Source organism: Solanum stenotomum, chromosome 7 (genome assembly GCF_019186545.1).
Source record: "Solanum stenotomum isolate F172 chromosome 7, ASM1918654v1, whole genome shotgun sequence".
Taxonomy (NCBI): Eukaryota; Viridiplantae; Streptophyta; class Magnoliopsida; order Solanales; family Solanaceae; genus Solanum; species Solanum stenotomum.
Window position 1 is genome coordinate 36,448,702 of NC_064288.1, and position 7,275 is coordinate 36,455,976.

The following is a 7,275-nucleotide window of genomic DNA, read 5'->3' on the forward strand; positions in this document are numbered from 1 at the left end:
AGCAGAGCCAAAGTAAGAGTTCCTTTGTATTCCTTTCAAGCTTAAGTTGTTTTTTAGCTTTCTAGCTCATATACTCGTACATTCAATGTACTGATGTCAGTTGACCTACATCTTATGACGATGCAGACGCAGGTACCCAAGGTCAGCATCCGGCATGCCATTGATCCAGCTGAGCACTCCAGAGTCAATGCTGAGCCTCCTTGCTTACCGGAGGACTCTGTTCTTTTATGTTCCTAGTGTTGCTTTATTAAGATGTTGCGGGGTCTGTCCCAACATCCATCCCAGTATTAAAGAGGCTTCATAGACAGTCAGTTAGTATTGAGTCTCTCATCTATATATATATGTAAATATTCTATTTTGAGACACGAGTTGCCTTTTGGCATGTTATTCATCAGTTAAGTTGTTTTATTACCTTGCATTGCATTGAGTTATTCTGTGGAGTTAGGTTTCCGCTGAGTTAAGAAAGCTAGGCCAAGGGTTCGCTTGGGGCCAGCAATGGTCTTCGAGTGTCGGCCATGTCCAGGGTGTAGGCTCAGGGCATGACAAACTTGGTATCAGAGCATAGAGTTCAGGAGTCCTAGGGAGTCTATAAAGTCGTATCTATATAGTCCTAGTTATCGGTGTAAAGTGCGCCACATCTATAATTGGGAAGCTAAGACACTTAGGAAGATTTCTCATTTCTTTCACACTCATCTCGTGAGTTAGAGTTGATCTCTAAAATGTTTCTTTCTAATCCGTGCTTGTGCGTGTTTTCAGATAATCATGCCTCCACGAAGAGTTGGCAGAGGGCGTCTTCCTAGATGTTATGTTGAGGAGCAAGAGTTACCTTATTCCTCGGGAGTGCAACCACAATGGGAAGCTTCTAATGCCGAGTTCAAAGAGGCAATTAGAATTCTGAGTCAAGCTGTAACTAATAAGATTGGTCGGCAAAGGGGAGCTCGATATGAAGGAGCTGACACGTCAAGGATTCGTGAGTTCTTAGGGATGAGTCCTCCGAGTTTCATGGGTTCGAGCACTACTGAGGATCCAAAAAACTTCATTGAGGAGTTGAAGAAGATTTTTGATGTGATGCATGTGGCGGATACTGAGCGAGTTGAACTAGCTACGTATAAATTGAAGGATGTTGCTAGAACTTGGTTCGACCACTGGAAAGGGAGGAGAGCTGAGGATGCACCACCTGCGAGTTGGGCCTGTTTTGAGGAAGCTTTCTTGGGGCGTTTCTTTCCTCAAGAATTGAAAGAGGCCAAGGTACGTGAGTTCCTCACACTCAAGCATGATTCTTTGAGTGTTCATGAGTATGGGTTGAAGTTCACCCAACTCTCCTGTTATGCTCCGGAGATGGTTGTGGACATGAGGAGTAGGATGAGCTTATTTGTAGCTGGGCTGTCTTATTAGTCGTGTAAGGAAGGTAGGTCTGCATTGCTTATCGGTGACATAGGCATATCAAGGTTGATGGTTTATGTGCAGCAGCTTGGGGAAGAGAAGCTGAGGGATAGGGAAGAGTTCAGAAATAAGAGAGCTAAGACTGGTAGTGAGTCCGGGCAGCATAAAGGTAATGTGAATCGTCCGTCCTTTCAACAAAGGAAAAAGGGACCTGCTCCATCATCTGCTAGAGCACCTGCACCCAGATACAAAGGTGATCATTATGGCCAGAATTCGAAAGACTTCAAGGCTAGACCAACACAATCTTCAAGTAGTGTGGCACAATGAGATAACTTGATCCCTGCATGTGCTAGATGTGGTAGAACCCACCCGGTTAAATGTCGTGATGGCCAGACCGTTTGTTTTAAGTGTGGGCAAGAGGGTCACTTCATGAAGGAGTGCCCTAAGAACATGCAAGGTAGTGGAAGTCTGAGCAATAGGGCCCAAGCTTCATCAGTTTCTCCCCCAGACAGGATGGCACCTAGAGGAGCTACTTCTAGTACAGGCGGAGGAGCAAACCGCCTCTATGCAATCACCAGTCGCCATGAGCAAGAGAATTCTCCAAATGTTGTCACTGGTATGATCAAAGTATTTGCTTTTGATGTGTATGCTTTGCTAGACCCAGAAGCAAGTTTATCTTTTGTAACTCCTTATGTTGCAAATAAGTTTGATGTTCTTCCTGAAAGACTTTGTGACCCCTTTTGTGTTTCTACGCCTGTTGGGGAGTCTATTCTAGCAGAAAGAGTCTATCGTGATTTTCCCATTTCCATCAATCACAGGAGCACCATGGCTGATTTGGTTGAGTTAGACATGATAGATTTCGATGTCATTCTAGGTATGGATTGGCTTCATGATTGCTATGCATCATTAGATTGTAGAACTTGAGTGGTCAAGTTTCAGTTTCCGAATGAGCCAATCTTAGAGTGGAGTAGTAGTTCAACAGTGCCTAAGGGTCGTTTCATTTCGTATCTTAAGGCGAGAAAGTTAGTTTCAAAGGGTTGTATCTATCACTTAGTCCGAATTAATGAATCTAGTGTTGAGATACCTCATTTTCAGTCAGTTCCTATAGTAAGAGAGTTTCCAGAAGTTTTCCTTGATGATCTACCCGGAATTCCTCCAGAGAGAGAAATAGAATTCGGCATAGACCTCATTCCAGATACTCGTCCTATCTCTATTCCACCATATAAAATGGCACCAGCAGAGTTGAAAGAGTTGAAAGAGCAGTTGAAAGATCTCCTAGATAAGGGTTTCATTCCACCAAGTGTCTCACCTTGGGGTGCTCCGATCTTGTTTGTAAGAGAGAAAGATGGTTCCCTTAGGATGTGTATAGATTACCGCCAGTTGAACAAGGTTACCATCAAGAATAAGTACCCTCTTTCGAGGATTGATGACCTTTTTTATCAGCTTCAGGGTGCCACTTGCTTTTCGAAGATTGACCTCAGATCAGGCTATCACTAGTTAAGAGTAAGAGAATGTGATATTCCAAAAATAGCTTTCAGAACCAGATATGGTCATTATGAGGTTTTAGTCATGTCTTTTGGTTTGACCAATGGACCGGCAGCTTTCATGGACCTTATGAATAGAGTCTTCAAACCATATTTAGATATGTTTGTTATCGTCTTCATTGATGATATACTAATCTATTCAAGGAATGAAGAAGATCATGCTAGCCATCTCAGAATAGTTCTTCAGACTTTGAAAGATAAGGAGTTGTATGCCAAGTTCTCCAAGTGTGAATTTTGGCTTGAGTCTGTGGCATTCCTAGGCCACATTGTGTCTGGTGATGGAATTAAGGTTGATACTCGAAAAATTGAGGCAGTGCAAAATTGGCCTAGACCCACATCTCCAACTGATATTAGGAGTTTCTTGGGTTTAGCTAGATATTATAGAATGTTTGTAGAGGGGTTCTCATCTATTGCATCTCTCTTGACCAAGTTGGCTTAGAAGACAGTGAAATTTCAATGGTCTGAAGCTTGTGAGAAAAGCTTTCAGGAATTGAAGAAGAGGTTGATTACTGCTCCAGTTTTGACTTTACCAGAAGGTACTCAAGGTTTTGTGGTGTATTGTGACGCATTTAGAGTTGGCTTGGGTTGTGTCTTAATGCAGAATGGCAAGGTTATAGCTTATCCCTCCAGACAGTTGAAGGTTCATGAGAAGAACTACCTAACCCATGACTTAGAGTTGGCTGTTGTAGTATTCACTTTGAAGATATGGCGTCATTGCTTGTATGGTGTGCATGTTGATGTATTTACTGATCACAAGAATCTTCAATATGTGTTCACTCAGAAAGAGCTTAATCTCAGACAGAGGAGATGGTTAGAATTACTCAAAGATTATGACCTGAGTATTCTTTACCACCCAGGTAAGGCTAATGTTGTTGCTGATTCTTTAAGCAGATTGTCTACGAGTAGCACCGCCGATATTGAAAAAGGAAAGAGAGAATTAGCAAAAAATGGGCACAGACTGGCGCGCCTGGGAATCAGACTTATAGATTCCGCAGAAGGAGGAATAGCGGTGACGAACAGGGCCGAGTTATCACTAGTGTTAGAAGTGAAAGAGAAACAAGATCAAGATCCCATTTTTCTTGAGTTGAAGGCAAATGTTCAAAAGCAAAAAGTGTTATCTTTTCAACAAGGGGGATATGGTGTTTTGAGATATCAAGGTAGATTGTGTGTACCTATGGTAGATGGACTCCAAGAGATGATTATGGAGGAAGCTCATAGCTCCAGATATTCCATTCATCCGGGTTCCACAAAGATGTATCGTGACTTGAGAGAACTCTATTGGTGGAATAGCATGAAGAAAGGCATTACTAAATTTGTTGTTAAGTGTCCAAATTGCCAGCAAGTGAAAGTTGAACACCAAAGGCCCGTTGGTTTAGCTCAGAGGATAGAACTTTCGGAATGGAAGTGAGAGATGATCAATATGGATTTTATCACAGGGTTGCCAAGGTCTCGCAGTCAGCATGATTCTATTTGGGTAATTGTCGACAGAATGACAAAGTCAGCCCATTTTCTACCGGTAAAGACTACCCATTTAACAGAAGATTATGCCAAGATATATATTCAAGAGATAGTGAGACTTCATGGAGTCTCGGTCTCCATTATTTCAGATAGAGGTGCACAGTTTACTACACAGTTCTGGAAATCTTTTCGGAAAGGCTTGGGTTCAAAGGTGAACTTAAGTACTGCCTTTCATCCTCAAACTGATGGGCAAGCAGAGCGCACTATTAAGACTTTAGAAGATATGTTGAGGGCTTGTGTAATCGATTTCAAAGGGAGTTGGGATGACCACCTACCTCTCATTGAGTTTGCCTACAACAACAGTTATTACTCTAGCATCCAAATGGCTCCATATGAAGCTCTTTATGGGAGAAGATGTAGATCTCCTATTGGATGGTTTGAAGTTGGTGAAGCAGGGTTGATAGGACCAGATTTAGTTCACCAAGCTATGGAGAAGGTGAAAGTGATTCAAGAGAGGTTGAAAACGGCACAGATTTGTCAGAAATCCTACACTGATGTTAGGAGAAGGGCGTTAGAGTTTGAAGTAGGTGATTGGGTATATTTGAAAGTTTCACCCATGAAAGGGGTTATGAGGTTTGGTAAGAAGGGGAAACTCAGTCCCCGGTATATTGGACCTTATCGTATAGCAAAGAGGATTGGCAATGTTGCTTATGAGTTGGAGTTACCACAGGAATTAGCAGCGGTTCATCCGGTATTTCACATCTCCATGTTGAAGAAATGCATAGGCGATCCTTCATTGATCTTCCCAACTCCGCCGAGTTTGCTCGATTCCGAGTTCGTATGAGTGAGTTATGCCATTTGGAAGTTGAGTTGTTGGCAGGGCAGTTAACTCGATTTTGTAAGGGTATTTTCGTCTTTTCCCTAGCCATTTATTTTGGTCATATTAAGGTGTAAGACTGATTTTAAATCAGTTTTTCCTTTTTTTTAAAAGAGTGAAAGTTAGGGCTTTTGAGAGAAGAGAGAAAGAAGAGAAGAAAGAGAAGAAGGAGCAAGGATTCGTCGAGATCATTGTGGATATCGTCGGGGGTGATCCCTATTAAGGTATGTGAGATCATATATTAGGGTAAGAGGGTTTAGAGTTGGTAACACGAAGGAGAAAAGTCAGGCAGCTTGCATGAAACAAGTTTGCGTCGCGGACTTGTTCACTCTATGAACAAAATTTGCTCCGCGTCGCGGACAGGACACGGACTCCTCTATTTCAAAAATTTAATTTCATAATTTTTCTTAAGTTTAGCTGTCCTAAATCATTCCTAAACATCATGAGGTCTTTCAAACATAAATTATAATCCTTGCATCCATAATTCAATTCAAGGAATTTAGGATAAAGTCAAGACAAGTTAGAAGTCAAGTTTACAAGTTAAGAAGCAAGTCTTAAAGGTTTTTCAAGAGTCTTTATTAAACGTTTTAAGGCTCTAGTTTCAAGTTAAGCCAAGAGTATAGAGTTGAGTTCATTTTCTCAAGGGTTATTAGGGAACTATGTATTCCCAAAGAAGTTTCTAAATGTTTTTACATTTGAGTAAAAAGGAACTATGTTTCCAAAAGAGCCTTTGGGCTAGTTTTCAAGAAAAAGGAACACCGATTCCAAGTGAGCCTTTGGGCTAGATTTGAGCAATTATCTCAAACTAAAGAAAGATGTGTTTAAAACACTTATGAGCCAAAGTATATTTTGGGAGTAGTTTTAAGCACTGAATTGGGGACACGAGTTCATATTAACTCAATTCTCCATAAGAACCATGTAGCCAAACATGGAATTTAACGGGTCATACTTTTTACATGATCACGTAAGTTAAGCTAGTGGATCCACTAAGTTAAGTAAGGTCCTATATCACGACAAGGTATAGTATGGTCCTTGGGCAACGTGAGGTAAAACGTTGTATCATCACTAAGGCTCATAGTAGTGGTTGTCGGTTAAAGAATCTCCCACTAAACCTATATTACTTTTATAGAAGTAAAGTTGAGTTTGTTATTGCTTTATCTTTAACGAACTAAGTTGTTTACACTGTTTTACAAGCTTTATATATTGCATGTGTCTTATTGCTTTATATTGAGTTCGTTTATTCATCAGTTGAGCAGAGCCAAGGTAAGAGTTCCTTTGTATTCCTTTCAAGCTTAAGTTGTTGTTTAGCTTTCCAGCTCGCATACTCGTACATTCAATGTACTGATGCCAGTTGGCCTGCATCTTATGACGATGCAAACACAGGTACCCAAGATCAGCATCCGGCACGCCGTTGATCCAGCTGAGCACTCCAGAGTTATTGGTGAGCCTCCTTATTTTCCATAGGACTCTGTTCTTTTGTGTTCCTAGTTTTGCTTTATTAAGATGTTGCGGGGTCTGTCCCAACATCCATCCCAGTATTAAAGAGGCTTCATAGACAGTCAGTCAGTTAGTATTGAGTCTCTCATCTATATATATATTTAAATATTCTATTTTGAGACACGAGTTGCCTTTTGGCATGTTATTCATCAGTTAAGTTGTTTTATAGCCTTGCATTGCATTGAATTATTCTGTGGAGTTTGTTTTCCGCTGAGTTAAGAAAGCCAAGCCAAAGGTTCGATTGGGGCCAGCAATGGTCTTCGAGTGCCAGCCACGTCTAGGGTGTAGGCTCGGGGTGTGATATCATCATTGTCATACTTACCCTCTTTTAGTCTCATTATAAACTTATCTCATATGGACAAGAGAACTATCACCTTTAGTCATTCATATCTTGGAAGGGAACTATAGCAACAACCCAAGCTAAGTCTATACTATATAAGAGAACACTTCATAAGTAGCTTCAAGTTATACTTGTGCAATCTATGAATAGCATCTCATACTAATATCCACACTAAG